The 13139-nt window shown below is 37.5% G+C and overlaps 1 protein-coding gene across 1 annotated transcript in view; it reads right to left on the bottom strand.

Annotated features, from left to right (window-relative positions):
* The window catches only part of CLSTN2 (calsyntenin 2), a 1000106-nt gene that overhangs the window by 519933 nt on the left and 467034 nt on the right, over positions 1 to 13139 (bottom strand). The window lies entirely within an intron of this gene.

The raw sequence follows: 13139 nt of genomic DNA, 5'->3' as shown, positions 1-13139 counted from the left end.
TTTAAGTTGGGTTAAGTCTACAGAGAAGCAATGAGGTGATGGCAAGCAGAATAAAGGGAGTTAATGCCATTGGTTATAACTCAGGGGTGTTCTCAAAAACTGGGTTGTCCCATCTTTGACCATACAACTTACACATCAGGCAAAAAAGGCCAAACAATATTATCTGAGCTTCTATAGCAGTGGTTCTAAACCTCTCAATTTGTAGCAATGAGAATACATAATGTATATCAGGTATTTACATTCTGAATCATAACTAGCAAAATTGCAGTTTTGAAGTAGCCACCAAAATCATTTTTTGGTTTGGGGTCACTGCAAATTGAGGAACTGTATTGTGGGGTCACAGCATTAGAAAGGTTGAGAACCACTGCTCTATAGCATTAAAGAGGGGCTGTTTTGTAATATATTAATGACACTATTGTAAAATTATGCACGTTGGGTCCATGTCTATAGAACTCAGGTCTTATTCTTGCAATCTATTTAAGAGAAACTAGCCATATATATATATATATATATATATATATATATATATATATAAAGAAATAGATGAAAAATAAAGAAAGTTATACAGAGTGAAGAAAAGATAGTCCCATAGCACCAAGGGAATACAAGTTAGCTTCCCTTTTTGGTAGTTAGTGAGACAAAAAAGTCTTGCAGAAATTGATAAGGAGAGAGGAGAAGGGAGGACATTAAAAAATAAATAAGGTCCAAAGACTTATGACCCAGAAGCTAGATCCTCTGCCTATGGACACCATGATTACAGAGAGTAAAGGCAACACAGGTTATGGACACCTACAATTCTTCAAATCAATGCAGCCAGGGGAAAGAATCAGTGGCTGTGCAATTTTCCTTGTGGAAACATTCCCAGTGAACAATGACCATCTCTCTGTACGTGCACTGTTAGACAGCAAGAGCTTTGTCATGCTCCATCTCCAGGATGAACAACTACCTCTCTCCTTAGGTTGCTGGAAAACGCCAAGCAGAGTCCTCTATAAATCCCAGGGCCCCAGGATAGCTCATAAATTTCTCAGTGGGAAGGTTACAGTTTAGTGTTAAAATGTTGGGTAGCAGTAAAAATCTGTTCTTACCTGCAGAGTATAGCTGAGTTATCTGAGGCCTCTGGCTCATTTGGAGTATAACAATACAAGGTCTTTTGCAACTAAAGTAACTCCAGATGATGTCCTTGTTTTTTTGTTTGGTTTTGTTCTGTCCCTTGATTACTCCAAAATTTGGTTCATTGGCATCCCCTATTTCTGACTTCCTTCTTTCCTTCTTTCTTTCCTTCCTTCCTCCCATCTTTCCTTCTTCCTTCACTTTTTTCTTTTCTTCCCTCTTTTCCTTCTTTCTTTTTCACATTCACTTTCTCTCCCTTCTTTAGTTCCTAGTACTACTAGTACTAGTACTACTAGAAGTACTACTTCTTTCCTAGAATCACTTTCTAGATCTCAAATTGTGTGTAGTAAAGTGATTCATTTGAATCTTATATTCAGATTCAGAGGTGTCAAACTCATAGGCACCCTCTATTAAATATGATTAGGAAATATTTAACAAAATAAATGAGAATATATTAAAACCTATAAAATATTAATGTGATTTTCTAAGTTAATATACAGCCTATAGGGATACTTATATATGATTTAATGCCCTCTCCCATTTCTATTTGTTTGGCATCATTGACAGAGGGAACCATAAAATCATTTAAGTGACCTCAAACATTACGTTGATAAAAAAGCCTACTGTTTAGTGTCAATCTTCTGATATTGTTTGGCTACAAGACATAGAATACTGTGGTATCTAAAAAATTGTGAATGTCACCCAGAGGGCAGAGGACAGCCAACAGTGGGAGCAGCTATGTGAGAAGGTTGCTATGCCAGGAATGGTGAAAGAGAGGTAGAGTAAAGGAATGGAAAGCAGAATTATTTGATATGTCTAGTGTGAAAGATAATCTTTGGAAAGACCGTGTGATTCCCTTTTGATGTTCCTATGATGTTAAGAAAGGGCAAGGAATGATCCTTTAAGCGACCCTCAAGGATAAAACTATGGGATGATGTAGACATAAATCACACAGCATGATCAAACATAGACGGGTTATAGCCTGTGATGTTGGAAGGAACTTCCATGTTGATGAGATTACAAGTCCTTATGAGTTTAAGTTTGAGATCAAGTGTAGGATTCTATTTCCTCACCTGTAAATTGAGGGGATTAGAATAGACTGTTTCTGAGGTCCCTTCCAATCCAATGACTATTGATTTATGACTATTTCTCCTTTTTGTTCTAAAAAAGCTTGGTTACTGGAGCAAAGAATCTCCTGCTGGGCATAACAAACCTTGTAGCCAGACTTTGCTTAGACTTTTTTTTTTCTTAGTACTTTTGCTGGTCTCATGTCTGAAGCAGGGCCTGTTGCTATTCAAAAAGAGCTTAGAATTGAAAGAATATAACCATTTGAAAAAGGTTTTCATAAAGAATAGCTTTGTGGTTAGTGCCAGAAGGAAAGGAAGGAAGGAAGGAAGGAAGGAAAGAAGGAAGGAAGGAGGGAAGGAAGGAAAGAAGGAAGGAAGGAAGGAACGAAGGAACGAAGGAACAAAGGAACAAAGGAACGAAGGAACGAAGGAAGGAAAGAAAATCCTCTATAGTGTTGTCCCTAGTGAAGCATCAATGGAAAAAACACTGAATAGAAATTTTTAGTCTAGAACAGGGGTCCCCAAACTTTTTACACAGGGGGCCAGTTCACTGCCCCTCAGACTGTTGGAGGGCTGGACTATTAAAAAAAAAAACAACTATGAACAAGTCTGTATACCACTGTCTGGGATAGCAGAGGCTGCAGCACTGGCTGTGTTGGGCCTGTCACACCTTGCAACAGACCCATCACCACCACCACTATATGGAGCAGCTGTATATATACAGAGCAGAATCCCCTCCCCCAGATCACATTCAGCTCACCATGCTGAAGTCTTCCATTGAGCAGCCACATGATCCTTTGCTTGGCGCCTCGTTCTCATTCATTTACTCTCAGATCAAGGTGCCACACAAAGGATTATGTCACCGGAAGTAGTACTGTACGTGAGTGACGCCATGCTTTGTGGCCTGCCACATACAGTGCTCCTCTCACTGACCACCAATGAAAGAGGTGCCTCTTCTGGAAGTGAGGTGGGGACCAGATACATGGCCTCAGGGGCTGCATGTGGCCCATGGGCCGTAGTGTAGCCCCTCTATACACAAGAAGAACATCCAGTGGACATAAGGTATCTAAGAAGCAACAACAGGGTCAGGCCTGGTAGAAGTTTTCTTATAAAATTCCAAGAAACATCAACAGTCCTGCAGCAATGGAGAAATGAGTTATTTTTCCATGTATCTACTGTGGCCATATGTGTTCACTACATGTGTACCTCTTTTCCCTTGATACTTAGCCTCTTCTTACTGAGTGTGTGTATATTTTTGGAAGAGAATGCCTGAGATTTACGGAGGACATATTGTATTGAGACTTTTCTTAGAATATGATTTCATTAAATATCTTTGCTTTGGATTATTTTTTGTAGCTAACTTTTAAAGATAAATACATTAGTTGGGCTTATGATTTGTGGTTTTATAATGAATGTGAATTCACAGAGAACCCTGAACTGGAGTTGTATCATCTGGGGGAGGTGTCTTATCATGCAATTTAGGGAGTGACCAGAAGGACTACATCAATATTGAAGAACTTTATTTGAGTGTTCTAATGAACACAAAACCATTTAACAGATACATAATACCTCCTCCAGAGACGAGAGGTCCTAGGCTCAAACCTGGCCTCCTATATTTCCTAGCTGTATGACCTTGGGCAATTCACTTAACCCTCATTGCCTAGCCCTTACTGTTATTCTACCTTGGAACCAATATATAGTTTTAAATCATGTATATGATAATAGCAGGTACCAAATTTCCAGAATTAAGACACTAAGGAAGCTTTTTAAATACTGGGCTTTGGAAGACAAAGGTCTATTTTTTTGTTTTTTTTTAAAGATACAACCTAATACTATACTTGGAACACAATAATTTTTACACCGGTTAAAGGATTATAAATCTAGTGTTCCTCTATCAGGCACAGATCTCAGGGATTTTCCTGGATGAGTAATTTAGTCTGACATTAGAGACTAGGATTTAGAGAAGAAGAAGAGAATAAGCATTTACTAAGTGCCTGCTATGTACCGGCACTGTGCTTTTCAAATACTATGACATTTGATCTTCACAACCCTGGGAAATAGGTACAATCATGATTCCAATTTTACCATTGAGGAAAAAGGGGCAGAAGTGATTTGCCTGGGATGGCACAGCTAGCACTCAGGCCTTTCTAATTCCAAGGTCAGAACTTTATCAACAGCATCCTCGAGCAAACTAGGATTGCTGATCCAGCTCTATTACTAACTAGATGTCTAAACTGGGAGGAGACCTTAGTTCTTTAGAGCTGGAAGAGCCCCAAGAGATGATCAAATACAAACTTCTTACAGGGCAAATAAATTCCAGGAGGAATAAAATAAGTTTCTTAGGGTCATGAAGCTGATGTGTGGATCCATCAGAGCTCAGCTCTTCAGCCTTCTTGGCATGCTTGGGGTGGCAGCCCCTCTCGGGCCACAAGTCCTGCTTCTAGTCCAGCCCATACAACCATCATCTGGGGAATCATTTTCTGTGGAGAAGGGGTTAGCTATCTCTACCACCTGCTAACCATCTGCCTCTCACAGGGTAGGAATGCCAGACTAGCTGAATCAGCCAAGCACCCTGAAGGAGAGACAAGAGGCAGCATGCACCAGGAAAGTCAAACCACTACTGATATCTCTCCTTGCACCCTGATGGAGCCAATCCAGGACCCTGAACCCAAGAGCTTTAGGAATGACAATATTGAACCTGGCTATCATCCTGGGAAGCCACCCCAGTGACAACTGCTCCTCTAGGTGCCAGACCCAGAAAAGAACTTTCTTTTCACCAAAGCCATTGGCATTATCCAATGATTTAGCATCAGAAATTGATCAATATCAGTGGAAATTACATTTAAAAATTGTCATTAGCATTTGCTTTGCTACTTGTACCTTAAAGGACCATGGGACCTCTCTATTTGACTTGTAGCTCACCTTCCATATGGGTTGCCTGGGCTATTAGAATGTGAATTCCTTGAGAGCAGAAATTGTCTTAATTTTCTATTTGTATCTCTTTGTGCTTTGCACACAGTAAATGCTTAATAGAAGCTTTATTCATTCATTTATTCCATTGTGCACCATAGGCCCTTGCTTCCTCAATTTTAAATGAGATTAATAATCTCAGGTCATGTAATGCAAAAAACTGGATAGCAAAATGTCTACAATAACCCTTTATGTAACTGAAGTAGGCTTTCATGAAACCTACTGCCTGAATTGGGCTTCAGGGAAAAATATACATTTCTTGTCCCTTTTTTTCTCCCTCAAGGGGCTAATTTTCCAAACCACAAATTATTGTCACTTTTGTCCCAGATATATTTATTCAGTTCTCCACATCTCACTCCAGAATCTAAAGACTGATCAATTTTATAAGACACTAATTTTTATACTTAAATCTCTCTTTGAAAACGCCTGGGATTTAATAGGACTTGATTTATAATTGCTGTTTCATCCATGCCAGAGAACTGACTGTTTCTAAAATCCACGTCATGTTTCCCTAGGAAATCTTGGCTTTGACTTGGATGAATATGTATGACTTAACTGGTAAAAAGGTTTACCTGGCAAAATTTTATTTCACAAAATCACAGAACATTAGAGCCAGAAGGAGGCTTAAAGCTCATCTAGTACAATCCAATCCCTGTCTTTTGTCATTTTCTTTTGGGGTGATGAAGACTGTTCTCTTTAAGGAAAGATGTCAGTGTACTTTAAGTACTTTAAGACATGCCTACTCTGAGTGTGAATGACAAAAATCACTGACTTTCATAGCAATGGAACAATTCCTTGGTTTTGGACAATGTCTCTGAATCATCTAGTTTTCCAGCCATTTTATGGGCTTAGCTAGCATTCCAGGGATTTTGGTAGAAGAAGCCTATGACCAATCACACTGTAGTGTATAGTTTCAAAACAAAAAGAGATGCAAGAGAAAGCACGTCAGATTCTCTCAGCCATCTATCTGGTATCATTTGCCTTTATTTAATGATGAAAGCCCTATAGTCTTCTCAAACTAATTTGATTAAGGAATTTCTTTGCACTTTGTTAGGAGATTGTAGGAAAACTTCTGAACACTTCATTTATTTGACCCCCTTCTTTAATACTTTGTTGTTACAGCTGGAAAAGTCTTTGATCCTTTCTCATATAATTGAATTGCTAGCAATCTCTCCCAAAAAACCAACCAACTATTGAAGTTGTGATTTTTTTTCTTATTTAAAGATAGTCAATTAGAATGATACTTTCTAGCTTTGTGTCCATCTCCACTTTCTCATCTGTAAAATGGGGATATTACTATTCACCTTATTTAGTTTGAAAGGTATTAATCATTTAAAAATATCATTATTTGGCATTTTAGGTGGGCAAAGCACTTTATAAATTTTAGCTCATTTTATCTTCACAGCAGTTCTAGAATAGATGTACTCTGATTATTCCTATTTTATAGATGAGGAAATTAAAGCAAAAGTTAAGTGACTTATTCAGAGTCATACAAATATCATGTATCTGGCACTGGATTTGAACTTGGGTTTTTCTGACTCCAGGCTCAGTGCTCTATCCACTTCAAAACCCAGGTGCCTACATCATTGTAAGAAAATATTTTGTAAAGCCCTTTAGTTGTCTGAATTGTTATCTCTCGAGGTCTTCAAATAGAGATGAGATTATTATTTTTTTGAAATGTATAAGGGATTTCTACTCAGGAATATTCATTTCCAAGATTAGAATCATAAAACCAGAGAATCCAAGATAGTAGAAATCTCAGCTATAATCTAAAGCAACTCATCTGAATAGGTATCTATTTGATCATCCTGACAAGCTGCCATCCATCCTCTACCTGAAGATATATACTGAGGAGGAACTCACTATCTCTAAAGGCAACTCCTTTTAAGCAGAGTGGGTCAAAACACTAGGCGATGTATGTGGGATGATTTTAATTGTGTTCAAAAGGCTTCACTGAGAGAAAGCATAGTTCAGCTGAAAAAAAAAAACCCAATTGCTGAATTTTAAGTCAGATGATCAAAGTTTCAATCGTGGTTCTGTCACTTACTACCTGTATCAAATTGGGTCATTTCAAATTTCTGGGCCTTGGTTTTGTCATCTGTAAACTGAAGAAATAGAGCTCCTCTGTGGTCTTTTGAAGGCAGAAAAGTTGAAACTACAATTGATTCTTTTGGCCTTGGAATAGTTTCCAGTCCTGACAGCCCTCATGAAAATGCAAATAACTCTGGAACATAAAAAGTCTTCAACTTTATCAGTTGTTAAATTCTTGGAAAGTTGTTAGAAAAATGACATGGTCTACACTCTCAAGGAGGTTCTAATGTATATGCCTACCAGGAAGGTGCACATGGATAGCCAATAATGCCAGGAAATAAGTTCAGAGTAGGATCTCATTATGAGGACTAGATGGAAAAAGAAAGACATTCCAGGTTACATACCTTTATGTATGCTACTTATTTAATTGAGTTTCAGTTTCTTCTTCTGCAAAATGTGCATAATAATTTAATCTCTGTAACTCATGCAATTTATATCTCCACTGTTACAGTAAACGCTAGCATTTCTTTTTAAAAATCCTCTGAAGCTGCAAAAAAAAAAAAAAAATAGGGAAGACTATGGGCAGGACTAGGATTTACTCTACCAAGGAATACAATTTTATGAAAGATGCTAAAGACGAGTGGGGAAGGGGCAGGGGTTAAGAAAGATCTGATATAGGAGGTAGCATTTGAACTATGTGTTTTTCATTTTTCATTTCATTTCCTTACTTCTCCCTTTCTCCCTTCCTGAGCCCCGCACTGGTCTAATATTTGGAGTCAGCTCTTAAGCATAGCTATTTAAGATCTCTTTCAGGCAGAATGAAATTGAAGATCAGAGGAGAAAGGAGAGAATGAGAGCAGGTAAAGAAATGGGGAGATGGATATTCTTTTCACTGATACCTTTTTTATTCAAAGATTTTTTTATTTTCTCAATTACATGTAATAATAATTTTCAACATTTGTTTTCCAAAATTATAAGATACAAACCATCTCCCTCCTTCCTTTCCCTCTACCCACTCAGAGAGAGTACACAATTTGATCTGTGCCATTCATGTATTATCATGCAAAACACACTTCCATATTGGTTATTGTTTTCACTGATAAAAAAATTAAATGGTTTTGATTCTGTCTTATACTTTCACTTTCCTCTTCTGAGACCTATAGTCTACTTTGAACTGTTAAGAGCCAAAAAAATGTTGAAACAATTACAGAATTCAAATCCACTACCTTGACTAAAGCCTTCCATTTCTTAAACACATCATTAACTTCTCCCTGGAATCACCAATGAATTGGAGGCATTCACATTCTAACCCCCTTTAAAGCTGAGGTTCTTAATCATTCTTAATTTGGATTAAAATGTTTTTGACATGTGTGCTGCTAAATCATCAGACTAAATAGCAAATACTCTTTCTCTGTTATGGTGAATTAGTCAACCTAATTCTCAAAATCTGTCACAATGACTATAGCACAATGGAGGTGATTTAAACATGGGCAATTTTATTTATGGTTCTTCCTTTTTCAAGTCTTGGATGAAAGAGAAAACATTTCCACCTCTATAAGGAACAGAAATTCACAATTATGAATTTTAAAGAGGAGATAGATTGAGTTCACTCTTTTTCTTTTGTCCAGAATAAGCAAAGATTTAGTGAGAATTCTTTCTGGACAGTGTAGGTTCTATAGTCTGCCCTCCCTACCTTGGGAAGTAAGTGTGCATAAAACAGAAAATATTGTACTTTACCTATGTGAAAAACCATGCATAATTCAGCAGAGAAAGTGAACCATAATCTCTTTACACTGTTTGGGTAAATGGTTTATGCTTTGAAAACTGAGAAATTTTCCAGATAGCTGTGAAAAGTCAGATTATATTTCTATTCAATACAAGTATCTGTCACAACTGGAGGCTCCTGCAATCTATCCTGAAAACCCAAGGGGTCAGCAGAAATGTCTACTGTCCTAAAATCTAAGGCAGCAAATAAAACGTGGAGCCAGGAGGCATGCTAGGAGGGGGGGAAATAAGGTAATGTATCTCCTGTTAGATAGATGAGCAGACTAAGGGGGGTTGCTGAGTACCTGATGCTTCAAGTACAAACAGGCTTTTTAATGAACTTTTGGACCACAATATGTTTAAAAAAAAAAGAAAGAAAGAAGCAGTAGCAATTGGCAGCAATAACACAGACTTGAAGTTGGAAGGTTCAATAAGAGACCATTTAATATAATCCCTTTGTTTTATAGATGAGGAAACTGAGGTTCAGTAGGTGAGGTGTTTCCTAAGGTCATACAGGTAGTAAATATCAGGTCCAGTGGTCTTTCCACAATGCCATATCACCATATTTTGAAAGAATATCAATAAGCTAGAGAATATCCAGCAGATGAATAAGAAAACAGAAGATTAAAGTCCAGACAGACTACATAAGGATCTACAAAAGGAAGTGAAGATATGTAGGATGAAGAGGACTATTGTTGTTTAATCTTTTTTCAGTTGTATCCATTTTTTAATGACTCCATTTGGGGTTTTCTTGGCAAAGATAATGGAGTTATTTGCTATTTTCTTCTCTGGCTTATAGGAAAATGAGGTGAACAGGGTTAAGTGACCTGCCCAGGGTCACATAGCTGAGGACAGATTTGAACTCAAGAGAATGAATCTTCCTGATTCCAGGTATGGTGCTTTATCTACTGTGCCACCTAAATTGCCCACACACAAAAAAATGTTTATGGAGGATATGATGTTATTATTTGAGTATCTGACGGCATGTCATGTGAAAGAGGATCTACACTTATTCTACTTAGTACCAGAAAGCAGAACTAGAAATGCCAGGTAGAAATTTCAAAAGGACAGATTTTGGTTAAATGTAACAAAACTTAACAATTAGCACTCTCCAAGAGTGGGTTCTTTCATCACTGGAGTCTTTCAAACAAGGATTAGATGTCCACTTGTTTGGGATATTGTAGAAGGTACCAAGTATCATCTGGATAAGATGAACTCCCTCCTGACTCTGAGCATGTACACATAATAAATACTTTAAGAGATAAGTAAGTAAAAGAACCAGTAAAATCTACCCCTAAAACTTAAGGGAATTTAATATTAGAGTATGCTTTAGAAATCATTTTATCCAGTCTTTTCATCTTATATGTGAGTAAACAGACGTAGAAAGAGAAGGTAGCTTCTTGGGGCCACTTAGCAAGCCAATGGAAGAGTTGGACTCCCTCCTCATTTATCTCTTTAACATTATCTCTTACTATTATTCCATTTAGAATGAAGATTTCCTGCCTACAATGAGTATTTCCCCTTCTGGGCCATTGCTCATGTCTTCCTTTTAGCCTAGCAAATTCTTTCATCTCCTCATAAGTCACTAGTTCAAAACTTACTTCCTCAAGGACAATTTTTTTTTCTGAATAACCAAAGATATTCTGATGATTCTTTTGTTCTCTATTAACATAACACTCAAGGACTTATCCAATTTAGTTCTTAGTCAATTTAGACCATTCCAGGCAAATCCTGCTTTTTGAATTTGCAGACAGTTCATATACAGTTAAAAAACTCTCTTCATTTACTGACTTTTCCCAGAGTTGGAGATCTATGTAACTCCACCTCTAATTAATCGTTTTCAAGAAGAGAATAAATGACCAACTGCTCTAGAAGTGTTCTGGCAGGAGCCAGCTTTCCCTGGCAGAATTCCACGGCTTCATTTATTTGTTCCTTCATTAGAAAAGAGTTGGGTTGGGATAACATAACAGCTGTCCTTTATGAGGAATCAGTGGTCAGGGAAACAAGTCTCTGGAGTTTCAGCTTCCAGATAGTAATTCCATACCCTAAACCATTTCCGTTCATAGCTTAGCTTAGCAGGATGATTTAAACTGAGAGCAGAATAGCACAGGACATAGGTAACTCTGGGAGACTAAGAAGTGAAGTGAGGTGAGGGAGAGAAGAGTGCAAAGACTGAGGGAGGATATGGGAAGAAACCAGAGAAAAATTTTACCTAATCCACAATTGTACTAGAGGCTAATCCTGGTCCACAACTCAAAATAATGTTGCTCCCACTTTTTTTTTACATGTATCATAGATTGCTACCTCCATCTTGGATCCAAGGCAGGAGCCTGGAGCCAAAGCGTTCTCAAGGTTGTTTGCAGATAGAAGATTCTTCAGTCTATCACCAGGGCAAAGTATGTAGAAATGATGGGAATCCCACCCTTCATTGCACATAGCCACACAGATACCTGACCTTCATACAGCACTTTATATACAATATCTCATTTGAAAGTTAAAATATCCTGTAATGTAGGTAATAAAACTCTTGGTATCTCGATTTTGCATGAGGAAATTAAGACTCATGGGCGTTGGATAAATAAATTTTATACACACACACACACACACACACACACACACACACACACACATATATATATATATATATATATATGTTTATATTGCCTATTATGTGCCAGACATATCTATTCCAAGGCAGAAGAGTGGTAAAGGCTAGGCAATTGAGGTTAAATGACTTGCCCAAAGTCACAGAGCCAGAAAGTGTCTAAGGCCATTTTAAACCCAGGATCTCCCATATGTAGGCTTGGCTCTCTATTCACTTTTTACAAATATGATCTGATTTGATTATCACACCAGATACAATTATCCAATTTCATAGAAAAGGAAATGGAGACAACAAGAAGTTAAGTGATTTATCCAGAATCCTACAGCTAGAAAGTTGCTAAGTTTGGGTTTGCATTTATCCTGACTCCAGAACTCTCTTCTTCACCACCAGCTACCTCAAAAGTTGAATGACTTGACCAGGGTTACTCTACAGGTGTCAGAAAGATATCTGAGCCCAGGGCTTTCATCTCAGATTTATAAGGAGATGCAACTCTAGAGGCCATCAATTCTAAAGCAAAGAGCTGATTACTTGTTGGTTTTTGTGAGATTAAAACTTCACAATTATCACATAGTTTGTAAGTATTGAGAGACAGGTTTGAACTTTGGCTGACTCTAAATCTATCCTGCTTTCTGTTTCATCCCTGTATGGTACAATTCTACCATTAGACCTAGATCTCCAAAAAATAAAATAAAATAAAATAAAATAAAATAAATAGCATTTATTTGCTCCTTCATTAGTAAGGGGCTGGGTTGGGATAATATAATTGCTGTCCTTTATAAGGATCAATGGTCAGGGAAACAAATCTCCTGAGTTTCACTTTTTATAGAATTTTTTAACAGAATAAATTTTTTTAAAGAATAAATTCCCTAAACCATATCAAGAAGTAGTAGTACAAAGCAAAATAAAGGATCTAGATATTCTGAGGTGTCAGCAAAGAAAGAAACAAAAAACTTGACCAAAGTTAAGCTCTCAACATCAGTGACAAGGAAAAAGTATCCACTCAAAACATCTCAGCTGAACCAGTCTGATGCATGGAAGGGACCGAGGACATTTATTTTTCAGAAAATAAGGGTTTTTGTTAAATATCATTTTTTTAAAGAAAATAAGTGTTTTCATTAAATACTGAACATTTTATGTGTCTCCCCACCCCATTGCACAAAATTGCCTATAAGCACCTCTTTCTGGTCCTTAGCCTCTATCTTAAGGTAAGGGGATAATCAAGGCTGATTGGGAAGAGTTTTAGGTGAGAACAAGATGAAAGAGAGGGTCTTCTCCACTTGTTGCCCTAGTGAATCTCTAGTAATGCAGTCACTGATGATTGACTACAGTTTATACCTCTGTTGGGATATAGTATCATGGAACTTCAAGAATCATATAGCTCAATTTCTACCTTGTTCATTTTACAGTTGAGAAAATGGAGACCTAAAAGGGATCAGTGACTTGTCTACAGTCACTTGGATTGTAAGTGACTGAAGTGGAATTTGGACTCAGGTCCTCTGACTTCAAATCCAGTTCTGCTTCCACTTCTACCATCTGTCATGGGCCAAGTATTTACCAGACACCTCCTCTGTTCCCAGACTCCCGTTCAACAC

Source organism: Monodelphis domestica, chromosome 4, assembly GCF_027887165.1.
Source record: "Monodelphis domestica isolate mMonDom1 chromosome 4, mMonDom1.pri, whole genome shotgun sequence".
Classification (NCBI taxonomy): domain Eukaryota; kingdom Metazoa; phylum Chordata; class Mammalia; order Didelphimorphia; family Didelphidae; genus Monodelphis; species Monodelphis domestica.
The sequence above is the reverse complement of the archived record's forward strand: the minus strand, read 5'-3'. Positions and strand labels throughout refer to the sequence as shown.